Raw genomic sequence first — 25,303 nt, forward strand, 5'->3', positions numbered from 1 at the left:
CACAGAACAGCAGAGGAATCTGTAGAATGTAAACCAGATCACGTCACTCCCCTGCTTAGAACACCGGTGGTTTCCCATTACTCCTAGAGTAAAATCTAACCTCCTTTCTCTGACTCACAAAGCCCCGCGAGATCAGGCCCCACATGGTCTGTCCTCCTCCTGCTCATTCCCTGGATCCCCTTTTTGCTCCTAAAGGAACCCAGAAGCCAACTCATCCCCATCTAAGACCTTTGCATGCTGTTCCCTCTACCTGAAAAATATTTCTTCCACTCCTTCACAGCCATGTCTTTGTCACTTAAGTCATAGCTCAAAGCTACTTCCTCAGAGGGGCCTTCATTCACTATCACATACAGTATTTCACTTTCTTCAGAGCAATTTTCATAATCTGGAATTGTCTTGTGCATTTACTTCTTAATACCCCCTCTCTCATAAAAAAGAGTGAAATATTGCCATTTACAGCAATATGGATGAACCTAGAGATTATCATACTAAGTGAAGTAATACATGATATCACTTATATATGGAATCAAAAAAAAATGATACAAATGAACTTACATACAAAACAGAAATAGACCCACAGACATAGAAAACAAACTTATGGTTACCAAAGAGGAAGGTGGGGGAGGGACAAATTAGGAGTTTGGGATTAACATACACACACTACTATATATAAAATAGATAATCAACAAGGACCTACTGTATAGCACAGGGAACTATACTCAATATTTTATAATAACTTATAAGGGAAAAGAATCTGAAAAAATAGATATTTATGTACATATAACTGAATCACTTTGCTGTACACCTGAAACCAACACATTGTAAATCAACTATACTTCAGTTAAAAAATATATATACCCTCTCTTTAGTAGAATGCAAGCTCCCTGAAAGCAGGAAAACTTTTCATCTTGTTTAGCACTGTATCTCTAATGCCAGAAAGTAGTTTCAGTGCAGTAACTTTTGAATGAATGCAAAAATTATATATAATCATATATATCTATATGAGTATAAGACCTGTAAAATTATCTACTGATTCTGACTCATACCATTGGTCTGGAACCCCAGTCACTCTCTGGAGTTAGTGGGGGACACCTCACAATGAATACTTTTTATCTTTTAATTGAGGTTAAAGATAAGTCATCACTGATTCTATACAGTATGCATGAAGGCCAAAAAGGTTAAAGATAAGTCATCGCTGATTCTATACAGTATGCAAAAGGCCAAAAAGAGAAGGTCCCACATTTGAAGTAAAGATTAGGTTGGGGCATTTTATATGTCGGATGGGGAGGGTTGAGCAATATTTGAGAATTTGCAGTGATGGGGAGTATAGTAGCTGAAATATTAATTCCTGGAGGATCAATTATGGTGTAGAGCAAAGAGCACTGGACTTGCTGTCAGAAGTCCTGCTCTGAGTCCTGACTCTGCCACTTAGTTGCTATGGCAATGTAAACAAATCACGTATGTCCCTGAGAATCAATTTCCTTATCAAGAAAACTGGAAGTGTGCTCACTTCAGCAGCACATATACTATATAAAATTGGAATGATACAGAGAAGATTAGCATGGCCCCTGCTCAAGGATGACACACAAATTTGTGAAATGTTCCATATTTTTAATAAAAATTCATTTTAAAAAAGACCAGAAAACTGGAGGTAATGTCTGTTTCTTATTTTCCAATTACAAATACTGGCCAATACTAATTCCCTCCAAAGTCTGAAGGAGATTCTAGAGTAGGCAAAGTCTCAGCTAGTGATCAATTCATAGAAAATTAGAATTATTTTCACTTGATGTTTCCTGGTTATCATCAAAGATTCTTCCAGAACAGGTATAGGAGTGGTAGAGAATATATCCATTTAACAATAACTGTGTCCCGTTAGGATTATAGAACAAATTTCTAATAACACACTTGGCTTATTTTGGGTTTTTCTCCAACATCTCCGTGGACTATGTTTGTTGGAATTTGGCTTGGATTCCAGTTATTTTCCAATAATAACACATGAAAGCGAGGGCACTCTCACATCTTTAACTTGGGCAAGCCCTCATAGTGAGCACAGCTTTAGGAATGAGAACACCTCAGGGAGCCATGTACTAAGCCCCCAAAGTGCCTTATTCCTACCAGAGGGGAGGAGAAGCTTGCAGAAATCACCAGCTACCTGGCCTCTAGCTGGGTGAAGGCTTTGGTTCCTCCGGGAGTCGAATTGGCTTTTAAAGGCACAGTCTACAAAGTCAACTATTTGATGAATGTGGCACATTTGTAACACGAACTCAGCCTAGCCTGATGTGGGTGAAGAAATAGCTCTAGCTCATGAGAGCGTGAGACCTCCCACTACTAAGTAAAGTAGCAAACAAGCTATTTCTTAGTTAATGAAAGATTCCTTCAAGAAAAACAATAGGCCAGTAAGGTTACTGTTGACCTTGAAAGTGGGAAGGGAAAAGCAGAAGAAGAATATCAGAGGAAGAAGCCTCATTTAAGAACACTATCAGTGAGCAGTGCTGCTTCATGTTTTCTAGTGTCATCTGCTACACATAATTGACAATAGGAGCAATACTAAGACTACCACAGGGGGTATTTTCAGAGCAAATCAGTATCAAGAGTCAGTAGGCACAGAGGAAGAATAATTGGGGTTGGGGAAGGGAAGCTAGGGCTCATAGTAATGGATATTCTTCTCACCTGAAGCACTATTTGATGGTCTGAATTACAAAACTTATTCTCCACCATCATTCGCATACCTGGAAATAACCATGCCCCCAAAATACCTCTCATCCAGGGTTTCTCAACCTCGACACCACTGACGTTTGGGGCCAGATAATTCTTTGTTGTGGAGGACTGTCTTGTGCACTGTAGGAAGTTTAGCAGCATCCCTGACCTCTTCCCACTGGATGTCTGCAGCCCTGCTCTGTAGAGATAACCAAAAATGTCTCCAGACCTTGCCAAACGTCTCCTGGGGGCAAAATCCCCCCCAGCTAAGACCACTGCTGTAAGTTTATTGAAGCTCTCAAAAGATAGTTCTAGAGAAATGTCTTGGGTCCTGTTTCCTATACAGGAAGTTTACGGGGAGTCCTCCTGGAAACAGCACCTGAAGGGAGTGAAGGAAGCAAGAAAGAAACACTGAACATAGATGCAGTTTCAATGAAGATGTCAGTTGATCCCTTGGGGAGCTCTGGAGCCCTCTGTGGTTGTCCCAGATCCGGGCAAGGTGCTGAGTCCTCCTCCTACTCATTGAATAGGGCACAACCTTGTCAAGGCTCCCTTCCACAGGGGGCAGTGCCCCAGGAGAACTCAGCTATGAGCTGTGCTCCTGGCATCAGGAGAATGAGCTCCCCAGTCCTGAAAGGGGCTCTGAGCACAGCACCACAGTGCCCACTAACAGAAGAGAAGAACTTCAGATATCTCAAAACCATGGCCATAAAGACTGAGCTTGGCTGCCTTTAGAATTAACTGCTAGAAGGCGTCTATTTGACAATCACAATGTTCTTTCATAATCCAGTGCTGTAACGGTCCGAGAAAAGAGCTACTTCTGACCTTAATCATTTTTTAAATGGATCTAATTTGGATGCAGTTTTCATAGATTCATAAGTTGGCTTTTATATGTTAGCATACAGATAAAACTCGCATAAAGCTGCCTTAAACCATGCTAACTAAAGCTCTTTTTCAAGAAAGTGTTTGAAGGCCCCTTTGGAAATTGGTCAGTGGGTACTGATTTGTTTTGTGAAGGAATAAAGTTGGGAAATTTCCTCTGACTCTGAGCCAAAGTGAGTGTTCCACAAGGTGACGGGACTGCTGCAAATCACTCCTGGCAAAATGCTTGCTGGGTTGGTTGTGACAGACTGGAACTTGGCCCCTGTTACTATAATTTAGTCTCTTCTCCTGAAAATGTAATCTTTTTTTTTTTTTTTTTCGTGGTACGCGGGCCTCTCACTGTTGTGGCCTCTCCCGGTGCGGAGCGCAGGCTCCGGACACGCAGGCTCAGCGGCCACGGCTCACGGGCCCAGCCGCTCCGCGGCATGTGGGACCTTCCCGGACCAGGGCACGAACCCGTGTCCCCTGCATCAGCAGGCGGACTCTCAACCACTGCGCGCCACCAGGGAAGCCCTGAAAATGTAATCTTTAAACAGCAACGGCACAGCACCAAGTGCTCTGCCTTGCATGATCTCACTTAATTGTAAAATAACAACTCCGAGACCATCTGAAGCACTGTTCTTAGTCCCATTTTACAGGGGAAAGCTGAGGCTGAGAGGGTTTATTTACACTAAGTCACCCAGTTAGCCTGGTAAGTGGCCAGGCTGGGACCCAGATCCTGGTCTGTCTGACTGCAGAGTACCACCTTTTGTTTCTTTATGTAAATATCGTGCATCATGGAATAGCTGGTTTTCTTTGTATGCAAATCTCTAGACCCTGCAACTATTGAAGGAAGAAGTACCATAACAAGCACTGACTTTTGTTCACCAGCCAGACACATGTATAGTCCTCAGCCACTCTCTTGAATTTTCACAAGAGAGGAGGAGCTATGAATATGCTCACAAAACACTTCCCCATATGTTTTCTCAATCCTTACAACAACCCTCGGGGCTAGGGAATAGTGTCCTGACATCTTAGGTGATGAGAAAAGGCCCAGAGAAGGGACTTGGTCGGTCAGCTGCTAAGTGGTGCTGAGGTTTGTTTCCAAGCTCCGTTCTCTCAGCACCGCCGGCAGTAGTTTCTGGACTCTCCCTTCAGGAGAACCCTTCCCAACTTGAGTTCTATTTGGAGGTTGGCCAGACCTCCTCTAGTACCACCGGTCCCATGTTTGGAGATGTGGTGACTGCTTTGATCTGGCTGTTGTTTCTATGGCACCTATAACTAAATAAATATATCAAACTAGAACAGGGTGTAAAGTGTTTACTTTTGGCTTTACTCGGCACTAATAGCATAAATTGTGCAGTGGGAAGAAAGCCTAGAGAAGGATTTTATCTGAAGCCACACAGATCAGGTAATGGAGCAAGAAATAGCAAACAGTCCTATCTGGGTTCTGTGCCCTTCCCCACATGCTGTGTTCTAACTGCAAAATGCAGGCAAAGTAACGCATTTGACTTTTCTTTGAGGTTGCAAATGATGAAGATTTTTTTCAGTGTTTTGAATTCTTGGAATTGAAAAGGAGCCAAAAAACTTTTAACGGAACTGTGATCACACACAGAAATTGTCTCAATAAATAAAAGAGGAAGAGGGAAAATGGTGTGGCTTTGAAACTCAAAGATGTGAATGCTACCCACATATTTTATGTGAGTGTGTGTGTATGTGATCAGCGCTAACATTTATTGAGCACATACTATACCAGGTGTTGCTCAAATGAGCACTTTAAATGTATTCACTCCTTTAATGCTCACAGTATCCTTTGAGTTTGGTGATATTATTTTCCCCATTACACAGATTAGGAAATTAAAATCCAGAGGAAATAAATAACTTGCCCACAATCTCTCAGCTAGTAAGTAGCAAAGCAGGGATTTAAATCCAGATCTCCTGGCTCTAAAATCTACACTCTTAACCTTCATGCTAGACAAAGACAATTCTTTGCTAGGGAGAGGACTTGCTTCATGGACCTGCCTCATAGGCACATAACCTGTGCAAGGCAAAGGCCCCTGGGCTCAGAAGGGCCCACACTTGGTTTAGTGCCCTGCTGTCACTGTCTTCAAATTCTGGACAATTTTGAGCAAGGGACCCTACATTTCCATTTTGCACTAGACCCAGAACTTATGTAGTTGATTTTGGATAGGGAATACTTATTAACAAAATTATTTTTTAAGAACATTACTTCAGTTTATATTATCCTCTTTGATTATATTTGGGTTTTTAAAAACAGAATGCCTTTGTATCTGTCATTGGTACCCTTTGGATGTGCTTGAATTTGCACAAGTATCTTAGAAAAATTTAAGTTTAGAAAGATTTGTCTTTCCCCCAAAGTCTGAATTCTAATTCACTAATTTGGTAATGGCTTCCCCCTCCCAGTCACTAGTCTGTATTCAGCCATGGGCAAGGGCACATCATAGACAGGACCCAGACCATCTCTCCAGGTTAAAATTAGAGTCTTGGTTAAGGACTGATGAGGAAGGAATAGAAGGGTCTTCAAAGAACATTTTATCCAGATGGACAAAATGCAGGAACAATTTAGCAGTGGGGAGGGCTTTTCAAAAACTGGCCATTCGCTAGGAGGCCACTGTTGTACGCAGTGTTTTCTTCTCCAGAGTCACTGGGTATATTGTGTGTATGTGTTTGAAGGACTGAGGTGGTGCTCTGTTGTGTATGGACATGAAGAAGTTATATATTTGACTAAAGGTGAAAGCCCCCCTCAAAGAAAGAGATCATAGACTAACAGAGACTAGTATTTCAAGAAAAAGGTCAGAGGAAGCCAGTAATTTTTTAAAGAAAAACATTTTTAAGAAATTTTTAGAATGTATTTGTTGACTGAGTTAAGAATTTAGATACCAAGACTCCTTGTGAAAAAATGAGTAGGTAGGTGATAAGAAGTCCAAATGAACTAGCTGTCTCTTTATTGTTATTTTTGAACCATAATATACAAACTTCAACAGATCTAAAGTGAAATACAGAGAAAATTATGTCTCCTTCCCTCCCTGTTCCTTACCCCCAATCCGATCCCTTCCCTGAAGGTAATCCCAGTTACTTGTTTCTTGTGAATCTGTCCAGGCATATTAGGGCCAGCTGGGTCTTTGTTAAAAAAAAAGAAAAGAAGATCAAAATAAAGTAGAGAGAAAGAAACTATGTACTTAAACTGGAAAATCTGAGACATAATTGGTATTATCAAAATAAGTGGAATCTAGGGCTAATAGCTAAGGAGATGTATAAATAGTGAAGGGTTGAAGTCAAAATGCAGAAGAATTTTAATGTTTTCCTTTTTTAAAACAGAAAGAAAATGATGAAAGGAGTCACGTCAAAAACGATAGGGAGTGTTAAGGTTTTTTCACATTCACCCAAATCCCAAAATATGTTGAGTGAGTACTTCCCTGGCAGTCCAGTTGGTTAAGACTCCATGCTTCCAATGCAGGGGTTGTGGGTTGGATCCCTGGGTGGGGAACTAAGATCCCACATACCACGCAACCAAAAAATATATATATATATATATGTTGAGTGAGAATTAAGAAGTGGCTGAACTTCTATCAAGTTAACCTGAATTCGAACACATGTTAGTGAAAAGAAAGCTTGATGCATTTCTTTTTCAATTGTACAAATACTCATTGAGCATCTGCAATGTTCTGAACACTTTTCTAAGGTACCCAGGAGGATGCAGAGGAATAGACACAACCCCTGATGGAGACAGAAACAGAAACACAAAACAGTAACAGTTGCTAACATCTAGTAGCCACCATACCAAGTTATGCCTTATCTCATTTAACTCTCACCAAAACTTCAATGAGGCCATTGAGGCTTAGAAGCCACATAGGTAGTAAATACTGGAGGTGGATTTTATTACAGCAACAAGGTATAACTACCCATAGAAGTAAGTGATCTGAAGATACAGAGGAGGGGCCATTCCAAAGTGGGGAGGGGTAATTATTTTACTAATTTGGTTGGTTAGTTTGAACTTGGGAGTATATATAAGAATTTTCTCTTTATGCACTCATTCCCATACCCCGCCTTATTTCTTCTAAATTACACCCCTGCCACTTCCTTCCTCCACCCTCCAAAATAATAACTTTCTAGACTCAGAGAAAGGAGGAAGAGATTTGTGTACCCTAGAACAAAATAGGTCTAGGTTTGGTTTCCAAGCACCTTTTATTTGTTGTTATTTTTTTACAGCTTCATTATCTTCAGGACATTGATTAAAAATGTCCCAATTTTACATTGTTATTAATTCATTATTCATATGTAAAATTGTGTATATTTTATTTATGTATACACACACGCGTAAACACACAAAGTAATGTGTTCCTTTAACTTGTTGTTTTTGGTGAAAAACAGTGTTAAACAGTCAAATCTGGAGATTTTGAGTGACATAAAACTGGAAACAAACCAACATTGTGCTTTTACATGAATATGAAAGAGGCTTCATCTGCACCTAACCTAGGACCACGCCAGAGGGGAAGATAGAGAAGTAACACAGCTCACCTCTGACGACTTAGAACAAGAGTCTCCAGGGAGGCTAAGGAGATCATTGAGTTCCTGATGGAAAGATAGTTTGGGAAATAAAGTCCTAAGATTCCATATAATTTTCTCTCTGAAATTTTTCATATGATAAAACTCATTCATGTGTTTTCATAAATTTGGTCCAGAGTCCATTTTTTTCTACATGATATTTGGTCTACACAGTAGAATTTGTTGTTGGATCCCTACCAAAGCATTAGAATTCCTTTGATGGGAGAGATGGCAGATTTCTGCATTCAATTCATACTCGAAATCAAAGACAGGGGAAAAAACCCTCCTAAATAAAAAGAAAGAGTTCAGCCAACAAAAGATACAGAATAACCTTTCAACCATGAAGAATGGTGGATAGTCTGGGACTTAACGACAGTTAGGACATTTTCCCTTCATAGCACAAGCCCGTGTGGAAGTAACCAACGGTATCTAAATGGTATCTTAGAATACTAACTGTTTCTGCTTATACAAATTATTTTTTGTAGAAACAAAAGTTTGAAATTCAAACCAGGTAATTCTCACTCATTCAATAAAAAATTTTAATTTTATTTTAATTGTATAAGAAATATGATTATTATACAATGTTTTAAATATAAGAATTTTTAAAAATAAGTCAAAACAAATTGAAAAGGGAACCATGATTAACATTTTGGTGTGTATCCTTCCAAATGTTTTTCTCCTCATTAGAGAACAAAACAACATATGTGTGTGTGTGTGTGTGTGTATATATATATATCATACATTTTATTTTTACAAAAATAGATGACCACAGAAATTATGTCAACTAATATCTCTGCAATATCAGTTTGAGTATCTGCATAATATTATTATAATGTACAAACCATAATTTGTTAAACTGGCCATGTTTAGACATTTTTCCCACTTTATCACTATCATTTATTTTGCTAGTATTTAAGTTGCAATGTAACTGGTCTTAATACATCTTCCTAATTATTTTCTTGAAATATATTCCTGTCAGTGGGATTGCTAATTAAAAGGATATACTCATTTCTAAGACCTTTGGCCTATTTTGCCAAATTTATCTCCATTCATGCAGTCAGTAAGTATACACTGAGTGCCTGCTGTGTGTTCAGTTCCATACCAGAGTCTGGGTTACAGCAGGGAGTAAAATGGGAATAGTACTCGCCTTTACAGAATTTACAACCTAGACAGAGCATAATTAAGCAAACACCTACCTATAATAAATCTTGAGGGAAAAGAAGAGAGCACCATGAGAAAGCCTACCCTACGCAAGGCTGGAGGATGCATGTCAAGGAAGTAACACTGTTGATGCTGCTGCTGAGACCTGAAGGCGCGAGTGAAGGGACAGCATTCTGACAGAGGGACCAGCCAGGTGTCAGGCCCAGAGAGAAGAGCTCCACAAAGGAGCTGGAAGAAGCCGTGGTTGGAGCGCAGTGACTGGGAGGGAGGGAGCCTTGGCAGGGGCCATCCTAATTGCCAAGAAAGCTATCATTGAAGGGTTTTCAGCAGAAGACACACATGGCCTGATTTATGTTTTTTAAAAGATTCCCTCTGGCTTCTATAAGCAACATAAGTCACAAGACTGCTTAGGAGATTAACTCAGTTGCCCAGAAGGTCAGTGATGGTGTCTTGGAAAGAGGCAGTGGCAGAAGATATGGAAGGACTTAAGATATATTTGGAGGCATATCCATAGGCAATGGGGGCTCAAGCACACGAGAGGGACCATTTTCCTGGACCCTCATAATACTATACTGTTTTTTATTTAAAAAATAATTTAAATTAGTAAAATAAGTACAATAATGGTGATAAAATAATTTAAATAGAATTTCAGTGTTGCTTCCATTTGTATTGTGTTGATTATTAACCCTTGAACATTTTTTACCTGTTTATGGCAATTTGCATTTATTCTTTTGTGCCCTGCCTAAAGGGTTTTTTGTCCCCTTTGCTACTAGTTCTTTTTCTTTTTTTTCTTTTTTAAGTTCTTTTTCTTGTTGCTTATGTATTTGTTTCCTAGGGCTGTCATAACAAAATACTACAAACTAGGTGGCTTAAACAACAGCAATTTATTCTCTCACAGTCTGGAGACTAAAGTCCAAGATCAAGGTGTTGGCAGGACTATACTCCTTCCAAAGCCTCCAGGAGAAGATATCTCTTGCCTCTTCTAGCTTCTGGCAGCCCAGGCGTTCCTCAGCTTGTAGATGTATCACTTCAATCTCTTCTTCCATCTCCACAGGAGTTTCTCCTGTATGTCTGTCTATATCTCCTCACCCATAAGGACACCAGTCATATTGGACTTACAGACTACCCTACCCTAATAGGACCTCATCTTAACTAATTACATCAGCAGTGACCCTGTTTCCAAATAAGGCCACACTCTAAGGTACTGGAGGTTAGGACTTCAGCATATCTTTCTGGGGGACACAATTCAAACTGTAACAACTCGTAGGAGATCTTCACAGGCTGCAAGTATTTTTCTCAGTTTGTCATTTGCCTTTTAATCTATTTTATGATATTTGGGATATATAGGTACTTTAAATTTTATTTTATGATTTAGTCTATCAATTTTTCTTTTATTCAGTAAATACCTCTTGAGTGCCTACTGTTTACCTGATGCTATTCTAAATCCCCTCCATCCAAAGATGAATGAGAGTGGGTCCCTTACCCCTATGTGCTCACAGTCTAGGAGGCAGACATGCAAACAAATATAATTCAGTATGACCACTGCAATGATAGAGATCTGAACTAAGTAGAGTGGCAAAAATGAGGAAATATCCAGCTGAGTTTGGGTAGCTGGGGAACCTGCACAGAGGAGGTCATTGGGTAGCAGTTAAGGAATACCAAATTTCACTAATTATGCCTCAACCAGTAAGGTTTCTGGCCAGCTGTGTATAGAGTAGCCTATTCAAAGTGTGCCCCATGGACCACAGCAGCAGTGTTACCGGGGAGCATGTTAGAAATGCAGAATCTCAGGCCCCACCCCAGCCCTACTGAATCAAAATCTGCATTTAAACATCCCTGCATTCTTTGTATACAAAAAGCATGAAACATGAAAGTTTGAGAAGCACTGCCCTATTCTTTGGAAGTTATTTTTTTCAGGTTCAGTCACAGGCCTCTGTCTGCAGTTGTAAGGACATAATTAGAAACTACCCTAGAAGCCTTGTAAAGCAAAGGCAAACTTTTAAACTCTTCCCATGTGTATGTCAAGATGCTGATTAGTACATCAAATGAGCAGCCTTCAGCAAATAGCTTCATAATCCATGGGAAAAGAGACCCAGTTTGCACATTTCAGGGTGAGCACAGTGGAAGCCAAGGGGACGATTTGCTCTAGGGATGACCCTGGCATGACCCTGTGATTCAGTCTGAAGATAAGCTTCCAAATCCATGCCCTGGATCAGCTGTTCAAAGGGGATTTGTCTCCTTGGTTATAATTGGTCTCCCGCTTGTATTTTGAGCAGGTGGTTCAGGGAAAAGGGAAACTTCATTTTATTTGTTTAAGCAGTCGAATAAAGGAAATGTCTCTTTGGGAAAAGAGAGAGACAGGAGTGGTTTCTGGTGTGGTAATTGGGTAGAGTAAGCCAGAGGAGGTGGAGGAGCAAGTGATGGGGAGAGGAAAGCTCTCTCACCAAAGTGTAACAGCTGCTGGGTCACTCAAAAGCCAAATTCAATTCTGTAATGAACAGGAAGGGACACAAGATAGATGACTAGGTTGCAGGTATCAGATACCACAGTCTCCCGATAGAAAATATTCCTTAGGAAACATGCAACATGTCTGAAGCCAGCCTCCTGGCACTCTGCAGGGTGCACACGACCTGCCCACACAACCTCTCCCTCGCTTAACTCAGTTACGGTTTTTAGTAGAACAAAGACTAGAGTCTGTCTTTTTTTTTTTTTTTTTTTTTTGGTACGCGGGCCTCTCACTGTCGTGGCCTCTCCCGTTGCAGAGCACAGGCTCCGGACGCGCAGGCTCAGCGGCCATGGCTCACGGGCCCAGCCGCTCCGCGGCATATGGGATCCTCCCGGACCCGGGCACGAACCCGTGTTCCCTGCATCGGCAGGCGGACTCTCAACCACTGCGCCACCAGGGAAGCCCAGAGTCCGTCTTAAAATATGCTGAAAGATGTAACAGAAGCATTCAACGCACACAATCACCGGGCCACTTTTTACTGCCTGCCTGATATGCATTCTGTCCACCAAGAACTTGCCACTGATTTTAGAGGAAACTTAGGGGAATTCATTTCCACTCAACAAATAAATATCGAGACTTGCTGCCTGCAATTTACTGTACAGGTTAGGATCACCATGTGCAGTTGGACAGATAGACACTGCTTCACTCCAGGCACCTTTAGAGTTGTGCACCACACAATCCAGACCAGCACACACCGCTGGGACCTGGGGAAAAGCAAAGGTGGTTAAGACAAGGTGCCTATATTTAAAGACTTATGAATTGATATAAAATGAGAGAGCTAGGAAAATACATCTAGGAGAAAGCCTCAAATTTCTTATGACCTATGAAAATGGGAGGTAGAAACTTTAAAATCCATTCATCTTCATAAAATGTGCATAAAAGTTATTTTGAGTTTCATGGGCTATTTATTGAATATGTTTTAGTTGGACATTTCAAGCTTCTGTTATTTTTGAATTGCCTGTTCGTTTAAAATGTATAATCTAGACTTTTATGACTGTTTTTAGCTTTCTTGTGAATAAGTGAGATTTTTTTTAAGGCAATGCTAGGACAATGGGAATATGGAATGCTTTGCCATGCAGAACGTCACAGACAGCAGCCACCTGAAGGGAAAAGCTCACTTTGTTTTCATATTTCTTTTTCTAATTCTGTCTAATAATGATCAATTTAAATGTCTAGTCTATGGGCATACAGATCTTGAAGCAACACATTTTAGGAGTTTGAAAGGTGTTAGATCGTTGTGAGTATAAACTTATTTCTAAAGTATTTTACATTTTTATTCTTAAAAATATCATATGCTCCTATTGTACACCATGTACAAAAATTAACTAAATGTGGATCATAGACCTAAATAAGAGTTAAAACTGTAAAACTTTTCGAGAAGAAAACATAGGCATAAATCTTAGTGACCTTAGATTGGGCAGTGGTTTCTTAGAGATGATCCCTAAAGCAGAAGTGACAAAAGAAAAATAAATTAATTGGACTTCATTAAAATTAAAGATGTTTTGTGCTTCAAAGGACACCAGTAAGAAACTGAAGAGAAAACCTGCAGAAGGGGAGAAAATACTTCAAATCATATACCTGATAAGGGACTTATATTCATATACCTGATAAGGGACTTATATTAAGAATATATAAAGAACTCTTAAAACTCAACAATGAAAAGACCAATAACCCAGCTAAAAAATGGGCAAAGGATTTGAATAGACAGTTCTTTAAAGAAGTAAACAAATGTCCAGTAAGTACATGAAAAGTTGTTCAATATCATTAGCCATTAGAGAAATGCAAATCAAAACTTCAGTGAGATACCACTTCACATGCACTAGGATGGCTAAAATCAAAAAGTTGTATAATAACAAGTGTTGTCGGTACATATGTGGAAAAATTGGAACCCTCGTATAATACTAGTGGGATTGTAAAATGGTGTAGCCATTTGAAAAATCAGTCTGGTAGTTCCTCAAAAAAGTCCCTCAAAAGATTAAACATAGTACCATTTGAGCCATTCCACTCCTACGTATATACTCAAGAGAACTAAAGTATAGTCTCACACAAAAACTTGTACGCAAATGTTTGTAGCAGCATTATTCATAATATCCAAGAAACGGAAACAAGCTAAACATCCATCAACTGATAAATTGATAAAATGTACTATATCCATGTGATGAAATACTATTTGACCATAAAAATGAATGAAGAATTGATACATGCTACAACATAGATGAATCTTGTAAACATTATGTTCAGTGCAAGAAGCTAGACATAAGAAGCCACATATTGTATGATTCCATTTCTATGAAATGTCCAGAAATGGCAAATCTATAGAGACAGAAACTAGATTTAGCGATTGCCAGAGACTCGAGAGAGAGGTGAAGGGGAAATTGCTAATGGGTACTATGTCTTTTGGGGTAATGAAAATGTTCTATAATCAGGGTAGTGGTGATAATTGCACAACCATGTGAATAGACTGAAAAACATTGAATTGTACACTTTATCTTTTTATTTTTCTTCCAGTTTTATTGAGATATAGTTGACATATGACACTCTACAAGTTTAAGGTATACAGTATACTGACTTGACTTACATACGTCATGAAATGATGACGACAATAGGTCTAGTGAACATTCATCATCTCATATAGATACAAAATAAAGGAAACAAATTTTTTCCTTGTGATGAGAAATTTCAGAATCCACACTCTCAACAAGTTTCATATATAACAAAAAGTGTTAATTATGTTTATCATATTATAATTGTATACTTTAAAGGGATGAATTTTATGTTATGTGAATAGTATCTCAGTAAAGCTATTATTTTAAGAAATGTATGTCCATTTCAGAACAGGAAAGAACAGAATGGGAAGAATTCACCTCAAATCCTAACATACAAAAATTCTCCTGCAAATATTTTTTTTCAGAAAGATGAAAAAACTAAAAAGAATGCATAGTTTGTCAATTTATAGTTCAAAAACGACTAGATATGCCACAAACAACTCACGCAAGTGAATTCTATGTGGAAAAGACCCTGAGGGCTCTTGCAGGAAGCTTCAGTACACCCTCTAAAATGAGGCTTCTATAAAAGGTGTGCTTACCAACTGAAAAATGTAGGAATACAGAATCATGATACCTACAACCTACTCTCAAACTGTTCAGCAATAATAATGACAACAGTAAGTGTAAACATATAGAGACAGGTAAAGAAAACATGGTAATAATAATTGATGAATCTAAGTTGAGGGTATATAGTAGCTCGTTATAAAATTCATGCAAGTTTCCTCTGAATTTGAGTTTTGTTTTCAGAATAAAATGTTAGAAAATAATAAGGTAGATTAAATACAGCATCTCTCATTTTGGGGGCCTAACACGAGGTCTCTAAAATTTACTATGTGCATTCACCTGTTACTTGAAAAATTAGATGGGATGGTGGCAAAGGGCAGTAAAAATAATGTCCCCACCCCCCCACCTTCCCAGTCATGGTTTATGATGTGGGTTTCTTGGTGACGGGTGGCATTTGAGGAAGAAAACATATCCTACCCCAACCAGTAACTTAAGAGCATCCCAGTCCTCACTGTTAGCTGGTCAAGGTACCAGTTTGGAGTACTGTCATATGTGCTTTCACCTGGGTTTCTTCTTCTGCTCCTTTATTCCAAAATTAGTTTTAAGTGGTTAATCAGTGTTATAAAAAATGTATTTCTATACACATAAGAAAAGGATACCCACTAAAGTGGCAAGGGAGGGAGTGGAGAGGGGTAAGAAGGGATTTCCACTTTTTACTTCATATATTTACATGTATCTGTATTGTTTTAATTTGCTGTAGTGTTCATCATGAGCAGGTACTACTTTTATAATTAAAAACCACTGCTCTACGGGCTTCCCTGGGGGCGCAGTGGTTGAGAGTCCGCCTGCCGATGCAGGGGACGCGGGTTCGTGCCCCGGTCCGGGAAGATCCCACATGCCGCAGAGCAGCTGGGCCCGTGAGCCATGGCCGCTGAGCCTGCGCGTCCGAAGCCTGTGCTCCGCAACCGGATAGGCCACAACGGTGAGAGGGCCGCGTACCACAAAAAAAAAAAAAAAAACAACAACAAGAAAAAAAACCACTGCTCAAGTTTCTGGGATGAAATTACATGATCTCAATAATTTGCTTTAAAATATTTCAGCAAAGAATAAAAGGAAAAAGAAAAGTAAATGTGGCAAGATCTTGATAATTGTTGAATCTGGGGTGTGGGCATATGACCATATTGTACTCTCTACTTCTGTATATATTTAAATTTTTTATAATAAATATTTTTTAAAAGACCACTGTGAAAAAATAATATTCTTTTAAGAGCAGGAGAATGAGGAAGAAGAAGAAAGTAGCACCCATCCCACTAAACTATATGAAAATTAACTTTGTCTTCTTTTTGAAAAATATTTAAGGGTATTGGAAAATGCTTACCCTGAGTCAGGGACTGGAAAATGTTTTCTATAAAGGGCTGGATAGTAAATATTTTAGACTTTACAGGGTTATAGTCTCTGCTTTAACTACTCAGTTCTACTTTTGTGCTGTAAAAACAGCCATAGACAATACATGCAGCTGTGTTCCAATCAAACTTTATTATGGACACTGAATTTGAATTGCATATAATTTTCACGTCACAAAATGTTATTCTTTTGATTTTTTTCAACAATTAAAAAATGTAAAACCATTCTTAACCTGTAGGCCAAACAAAAACAAGCTATGGGCTAGATTTGGCCGCTAGGCTATATTTTGCCAAACCCAGCTCTATACTGTCTGAAAACCCTTACCTTATTATATATACAATGCAAAAGTGTATACATAACTTTTGTCAAAAAATACTAGGAGGGGTTAAACCAAAATGTGAATAGTGACTATGTTTGGGTGATAGACTTATAGGTGATTTTTATTTTCTTTATTTTATTCTTCCATATTTTTACAATAAGTATATATTTCTGGTGAATGATGTTTTTAAAACAATAATTTCACTGGCCGTGACAAGAGAGACAGGAAGATATAACACAGAGTTTAAGCTCCTGCCCATCTGTCCTGAATGTCTTCTGGAGTCCAAATCGAATTTAAAAACTTCTGAAGATTTCCTTCCTGTTCTGGGATTCGGCCTCCTCACACAATCAAATGCCTGTAACATAATTCCCCTCAATTTGGAAAGCAATCCTCTCTCTTGCTTCACTATGAAAGTAAATTTCGGAAATGAAGTCTTGTAGGCTGAGGGGCCTCGTCCCCCGTTTGGGCAAAAGTGATTAGCAATCGCATCTGGTGTTCAGGGAACCAGGCGGTCTTGCGACTCTCAAACCAGCTTGGAAATGTGAAACACAGTAGAAAAAAATGCCCTGCGAAAGGCCACAAGGGGGCAGAGAACCTGCAGCCCAAAGAGAAAGCAGGCTTGGCCCCAGAGAACATACTCTTGTAAATTGCCCCAATTATCTAAATCCCTTTCAGAAACCAAATTAAGAATAGTATACAGACTTTGATTTGTTCACATGAAATGGTAATTCACAAAATTGAGTGTGCCTTTAACGAGGGTCTTTCAAAAAGGCCAAGCCAATTTTTTTTTTTTCTCATGGTCCAAGGTAAAGCTTCTGGAAAATTTATACATTTTCCTCCCCAAACAGGGAGATTTGTTCTACCTCACAAGCAACCATTGCTTTACAAAGATCATCTTTTTCATTTCTTCATATGTAGCAAAAATCAACTAAGTCAAACTTAAGTGGAAAAAAATTCCCATTTTTACAACTCCCCCCATAAGAAAAAAAATCTAGTATTCAAATGAAGTACAAGGGGTATAGACAAAGGAACCACAACTAAATCTGTTTAACCATATAAGTTATTCTAATAAAGTATCCTAATACAATTTCCTAAGTGTGATATTGTGATTTACAATAAGAAATATATATTTGGTCTTGGTCCCTTATACCTGGCACAGAGCTCCTAAAACCCTTAGACTTTCTTTATCAGAGTGGTTAAGGTGTCTTTTGTTATATTAATGAGTGGCTTTTGGGAAACCACTGAGGATGGGGGCTGGTAACCAGTGGGGCCAATAGAAAGTAAGATATTTCTTTGAGTTCTGTGAGCCACTTTAGCAAATTAAGTGAACTCAACAAGGGGGTCCTTGGAACCTCCAGTCTGTCCGGTCAGTCAGAAGCACAAGTGAGACCTGGGCTTGTGACTGGTGTCTGGAGTGCGGATGGAGAGGCACTCCTGTAGGGCTGAGCGCTTAACCTGTGAGATCTGACGCTATCTCTGGGCATGTCAGGCTTGAGCTATAGGACACCCAGCTGATGTTGTGGGGAATTGCTTGCTGTGGGGACAAAAATCCTACACATTTGCTGACCAAAAGTGAAGGGTTCTGTGTGAGAAGCAAAGGGAACACACAGGTGGAAAACTGTTTTTCTAAAATACTAATCTCAAATTTAGAAGAAATAAAAATTTAGGAAATAATAAACAGCTAATGGTAACTATACCTAACATTTATTCAACGCTAAGTGCCACATATCATGACAAGCACTTTTCACGTGTTAAGTAATCACCATGAACTTGGGTGTAGATAGAACTATTATTTCCTTTATTGTAAATGCAAAATCTCATCTACCTGTTTCTTACCTAGACATACCAAAATTCAGGCCTGCTTATTAGCACACTCCACTGTCTCACAGGTTTCCCACTGAAAGAAGAAGACTGTGTAAGCTTTCTTATATTGACAAACATACTTTTTTTTTTGAATTTTATTTTATTTATTTTTTTATACAGCAGGTCCTTATTAGTTATACGTTTTATGCATATTAGTGTATACATGTCAATCCCAATCTCCCAATTAATCCCACCACCACCACCACCCGCCGCTTTCCCCCCTTGGTGTCCATACATTTGTTCTCTACATCTGTGTCTCAATTTCTGCCCTGCAAACTGGTTCTTCTGTACCACTTTTCTAGGTTCCACGTATATGCATTAATATATGATATTTGTTTTTCTCTTTCTGACTTCCTTCACTCTGTATGACAGTCTCTAGGTCCATCCACATCTCAACAAATGGCCCAATTTCATTCCTTTTTATGGCTGAATAATATTCCATTGTATGTATGTACCACATCTTCTTTATCCATTCGTCTGTTGATGGGTGTTTAGGTTGCTTCCATGACCTGGCTATTGTAAATAGTGCTGCAATGAACATTGGGGTGCATGTGTCATTTTGAATTATGGTTTTCTCTGGGTATGTGCCCAATAGTGGGATTGCTGGGTCATATGGTAATTCTATTTGTAGTTTTTTAAGGAACCTCCATACTGTTCTCCATAGTGGCTGTATCCATTTACATTCCCACCAACAGTGCAAGAGAGTTCCCTTTTCTCCAAACCCTCTCCAGCATTTGCTGTGTGTAGATTTTCTGATGATGCCCATTCTAACTGGTGTGAGGTGATACCTCATTGTAGTTTTCATTTGCATTTCTCTAATAATTAGTGATGTTGAGCAGCTTTTCATGTGCTTCCTGGCCATGTGTATGTCTTCTTTGGAGAAATGTCTATTTAGGTCTTCTGCCCATTTTTGGATTGGGTTGTTTGTTTTTTTAATATTGAGCTGCATGAGCTGTTTATATATCTTGAAGATTAATCCTTTGTCCACTGATTCGTTTGCAAATATTTTCTCCCATTCTGAGGGTTGTCTTTTCATCTTGTTTATGGTTTCCTTTGCTGTGCAAAAGCTTTTAAGTTTCATTAGGACCCATTTGTTTATTTTTGCTTTTATTTCCGTTACTGTAGGAGGTGGATCAAAAAAGATCTTGCTGTGGGCTTCCCTGGTGGCGCAGTGGTTGAGAGTCTGCCTGCTGATGCAGGGGAGCCGGGTTCATGCCCCAGTCCGGGAAGATCCCACATGCCGCAGAGCGGCTGGGCCTGTGAGCCATGGCCACTGAGCCTGCACGTCTGGAGCCTGTGCTCCGCAATGGGAGAGGCCACAACAGTGAGAGGCCCGTGTAATGCAAAAAAAAAAAAAAGATCTTGCTGTGATTTATGTCAAAGAGTGTTCTTCCTATGTTTTCCTCTAAGAGTTTTATAGTGTCTAGTCTTACAATTAGGTCTTTAATCCGTTTTGAGTTTATTTTTGTGTGTGGTATTAGGGAGTGTTCTAATTTCATTCTTTTATGTGTAGCTGTCCAGTTTTCCCAGCACCACTTATTGAAGAGACTGTCTTTTCTCCATCATCTTTCCTTGCCTCCTTTGTCATAGATTTGTTGACCATAGGTGTGTGAGTTTTCTCTGGGCTTTCTATCCTGTTCCATTGATCTATATTTCTGGTTTTGTGCCAGTACCATATTATCTTGATTACTGTAGCTTTGTAATATAGTCTGAAGTCAGGAAGTCTGATTTCTCCAGCTCCATTTTTTTCCCTCAAGACTGCGTTGGCTATTTGGGGTCTTTTGTGTCTCCATACAAATTTTAAGATTTTTTTGTTCTAGTTCTGTAAAAAATGCCACTGGTAATTTGATAGGGATTGCACTGAATCTGTAGATTGCTTTGGGTAGTATAGTCATTTTCATAATATTGCTTCTTCCAATCCAAGGACATGGTATATCTCTCCATCTATTTGTATCACCTTTAATTTCTTGCATCAGTGTCCTACAGTTTTCTGCATACAGGTCTTTTGTCTCCCTAGGTAGGTTTATTCCTAGGTATTTTATTCTTTTTGTTGCAATGGTAAATGGGAGTGTTTCCTTAATTTCTCTTTCAAATTTTTCATCATTAGTATATAGGAATGCAAGAGATTTCTGTGCAATTAGCTCTAGTAGTTTTCTGGTGGCATCTTTAGGATTCTCTATGTATAGTATCATGTCATCTGCAAACAGTGAGTTTTACTTCTTCTTTTCCAATTTGAATTCCTTTTATTTCTTTTTCTTCTCTGATTGCTGTGGCTAGGACTTCCAAAACTATGTAGAATAATAGTGGCGAGAGTGGACATCCTTGTCTTGTTCCTGATCTTAAAGGAAATGCTTTCACTTTTTCACCATTGAGAATGATGTTTGCTGTGAGTTTGTTGTACATGGCCTTTATTATAACAAACATAATTCTTCATAAATATGAACAACGTAGGATCACAACACAAGAACAGAACACTTGAAATCACCTCTACCTCCAGCTGTGCCCATTTTGCCTTCCCATCACAGAAAAACTCCTTGAAAATTTCTCTACTTGCTGTCTCTAATTTCTCTTCCCCATTCTCTCTCCTTTTTTTTTTTTTTTTTGGTTGTTTGTTTTGTGGTACATGGGCCTCTCACTGTTGTGGCCTCTCCCGTTGCGGAGCACAGGCTCCAGATGCTCAGGCTCAGCGGCCATGGCTCACAGGCCCAGCCGCTCCACGGCACGTGGGATCCTCCCAGACCAGGGCACGAACCCGCGTCCCCTGCATCGGTAGGCGGACTCTCAACCACTGCGCCACCAAGGAAGCCCCTCTCTCCTTTTAATTAAAAAAAATTTTAATTGTTATAAATGCACATAACAAAATTTACCATCTTAACCATTTTAAATGTACAATCCAGTAGTGTTAAGTATATTCACAATATTGTGTAATCAATCTCCAGACCTTTTTCATCTTCCCAAACTGAAACTCATACACGTGAAACAACTCCTCATTTTCCCTGCCCCCAACCCCTGGCTACCACCATTCTACTTTCTCTCTCTTTGAGTTTGATTATTCTTTTTTTTTTTTTTAATTTTCTCCTCTCTACTTATTTATTTATTTATTTATATTTTTTTTTGGCCATGCTGTGCAGCTTGTGGGATCTTAGTTCCCCAACCAGGGATCGAACCCTGGCCCTGGCAGTGAAAGCGACGAGTCCCAACCACTGGATCACCAGGAAATTCCCGAGTTTGATTATTCTTGATACCTCATACAAGTGGAATCATGCAATATTTGTGTTTTTGTGACTGATTTATTTAACTTATCATTTCATTAAGGTTCATCCATGTTGTAGCATATGACAGAATTACCTTCTTTTTTAAGGCTGAACGTTATTCCACTGTCTGTGTGTTTATCCATTCAGTCATGATGGATGTTTGCATTTTAACAAGCCCTGCAGGCTAAATTTTGAGGTCCATTACTGTAAAGGTTCCAATTAGATTTTTTCTTGTTTCTTTTTTAGGCTCTTCTCCTGAAAAACTCCCATGAGTGGGACTCTGGTAATGAAAGTCTTAAGAGCCAGAACCAAGTTATCTGTTTGGTGAGTCATTTGTAGATGTTTGTATTTTGGGAACTATATGCATATTTTGAATAATTAAGCTAAAAAGGAAGAGGAAAACCCTTGAGCTCAGATTTTACTCCAAAGTTACTGTTTCATTCATGTTATTGAATGCTTTGGACTGCCTCCCTGTAAAAGAGAGATTCTTATATAAAACTTTCTCCACAAAAGATTTTCTCTAAGTTACGTTCGTTCTATGGGGCCTCCTGCACAAAATAAATTTAGAAATTGTTTTGCAACAATACTGATGTCAGCAATAATAGCCTCTTTTGTTTTATACTAAAAGGAAGTTTTTGGAGACTTGTTTAGAATTGTAATATATCTACTGCAAAGATCCACTTTTGTAGACATAAACTTATGATGTCTGGCGCTGCCAGAAAGATAAATGTATATTATGAAAACAATAAACTTAATAATATCAGGCAAAAATGAGACTAAAAATGTCTTCCAAAGAATCCTAAACATTTGCAAAAGTGTGAGTTATCCTTTGTGATAACTCCTGCCAAATTATGTTAAGTTGTGATTTTCTGAAAGGTTGTTTGGAAAAATGTGTGCTCCAAGGAAATAAATTAGTATGAAAAGACAGAAGACAAATGAGAGTGTTTTCTGTATCTAGAGGTTATGTATAATGAGCAGTGATAGAAGAGAAAGACAGTAAAACTCCTCCAACAACATGATGGTAAATCCCAGCAAAATTTTTCTAGTCCCTCAAGTTGAAACAAATCAAAATACGCCAGTAAATGGGCCTTAACTCATGTGTGATGTATTAGGTGCTGAAGTGAAGTAACTGGTGATATGCCTGCCATAATCTGATATAAATTAAAATCCTCCTCACTCCCATCCCTTTTCTTTAGAAATGGAATTATTTTATTTTCTATTATTTTTCAATTACTCTTTGCTCTTTACTTTGAGGTCTCAGCTTCCTGGTTTTTTTTTTGAATGCAAATAGCTAGCATTTACTGGGCCATTGCCCTGGGCCAGACACTACACTGAGGATTGCTTTCACTATTTCATTCTGTTCTCCCAGTGTTCTTGTGAAGGTGGGAGGTGATGCCCTCTTGGCAGATGAGAGACTGGAAGATAGAGTAGGAAACTTGCCCAAGGTCTTACTGTGGTAACTGGTATAACCACTACCAGGAAGCAAAAAGTGATCTGTCTTAATTATGGTTAATGTTCCTAACCAACTTTTTAAAAACAAAACCAAAACAAACAAAACACCAGATCCCTAAACTAGAGATGAACTGTCTGGGAAGTACTTGCAGAGATGAAGTCAAGTCATAAAGGGAGATTTTAATTCAATTAAGGGGATCAAGTTGTTTGTAAAGAACACTGTGATTCTCAGGAAACCACAGGAAGGCCGGGTTCCTCACAGAGAGAGGAGGAGGGAGGACTTTTCCTCCATGTAATAACCATGAGCTGCACAAGCCCTTAGAGCAGTGGTTCTCAAAGTGCAGTCCCTGAAACAGCAGCACCAGCTACCTCTTGAGAGCTTGTTAGAAGGGAAAAACTCTAAGGCCCTACTCCAGAGTTAGTGAATTACAAACTCTGGAGTGAGGCCCAGCAACCTGCATTTTAACAAGCCCTCCAGATGATTCCGATGCAAGTTCCAATTTGAGAACCACTGCTTTAGAGTTTATTTTGTCAACTTCTAGGAACCCTGATCAACACAACTTATTACAAACAAGATTAGCAAGTTTAAATTTTGGACCTGTCTACATGGCACATTTAATCTTAACAAATTTAAGAACGTTCATCCAATTCAGCCAAGTGCTTTGCAACCAATACTTAACCTAATGCTTTAAACCACTAGGTTTAAAATAACAGTTTCAAGCATTCAGGAGCTTACTATGTGTCAGGTGCTATTCTTAGTATCTTAAATTGATTAATTCATTTAGTTTTCATAACAATCTGTAAGATGTGTGCTATTCTGACTCTCTTTTTATTGATGACACTTAGGCTAGGAGAGGTTAAGTAACCTGCCCAGGTCACTGAGTGAAAGTTGAACCCAGGTTACTTGAGTCTAGAGTCCCAGTTTCTAACTGCTGGACTATCTTGGAGACAAAACCTTTTTTAAAGAAATCTATTTAATGGAGTATTTTTAGGCAAAATAAAAAATTTTTTTAGCCTAAGAAATTTGAATATTGAAGAATTTTAATCCTCTCTGTCAAGCCAGTCAGTCTATAAGAGACAAATATCAGAGTCTTTCTAGATGCATTATTGTGACACAGAGTCTTCAGAAGCATTCATCAGTTCCTTGGGAAATTTGGAAGAGATATTAGGCTTAGGTATTTCATGCATGTACTGATTTTAAGATTCGATGAGGCTATTTCTGAAGCAATTTCTTTCTCTTCTTCTGTCTTCAAATGATACTATGACCTTCACCCTGTAGCAGTACGTTTATCCCCAAATATAACAAAGAACCACACCAGAAAGCATATTGCACCAATAGATCAAATATCCACTCCATTTCTTATACTTTGGCCTAGACAATGAACATAGTAAATGGAGAGAAAGATTTTACGGCAAGTCCCATGACTTTTATTTTCAGTGTTATTATGCTTTTTTTTCAGATCCCTACTGGTTAGCTGGCTGTATATGGATACTAATTACTGATTTATTAGCATGTACATAGTTAACTAAACACATAAAGTGAGAGGGTTGTGAATTCAGAAAGTTTGAAAAGCTCTGCACTGGCCCCTCCAGACTCCATGGACTTTCTGAGGCTTTGCCTCATTCTAGGGTAAAAGCTGGGTGTCCTGTACCCTCTGAAACCTGAAAAGTTTCATGACTGCTGCTTTGTAAAAGGGGTCTGTTTCTGAGTAACTGAAGAGGAGAGGAAAGGCTGGGATAGCACATGGGTGCCAGGCAGGATGGGTCCAGGCAACCCGAGAGCAAGTCTCTGCACTCAAGGGAACGTCTTAGGATTTTGTTGAGAAAGACTCTGGAACAGGGTAATCTGGCAAGAACATTCCAGGCAGAAGAAACAGTAAGTTCGAGGCAGAAGGGAGGTTGGCATGCTTGAGAAATGGAAGGTAGGTGTGGCTAAAACAGGGCTGCAGAGTGTTGTCTGCAGCCAGTTGAGGAATTTGTGCCAGAGTGTAAATCAAAGTACTACTCCATCAAGGAAGCTTTGTTACCACAATAAAAAAATTTAAAAAAACCCCTGAACTAAGCAGTGTACTTCGTGATGTGATTGCTTCCCTTATGGCACATATTCTTTTTCTGGTTTTGCAGAAACATTTACAGAATAGTGAAGAAGTAGAGTTTAAGATTCTGTAAA

At 39.0% G+C, this 25,303-nt stretch overlaps 1 non-coding gene across 1 annotated transcript; it reads left to right on the forward strand.

Annotated features, from left to right (window-relative positions):
- Window positions 1-1,502: 1,502 nt before the first annotated feature.
- Window positions 1,503-1,613, forward strand: LOC131763123 (U6 spliceosomal RNA). The gene has a single exon (XR_009337523.1). It is a non-coding gene; the product is annotated as a U6 spliceosomal RNA (small nuclear RNA).
- Window positions 1,614-25,303: the final 23,690 nt, after the last annotated feature.

The sequence above is a fragment of the Kogia breviceps genome, chromosome 9, assembly GCF_026419965.1.
Source record: "Kogia breviceps isolate mKogBre1 chromosome 9, mKogBre1 haplotype 1, whole genome shotgun sequence".
Classification (NCBI taxonomy): Eukaryota; Metazoa; Chordata; class Mammalia; order Artiodactyla; family Physeteridae; genus Kogia; species Kogia breviceps.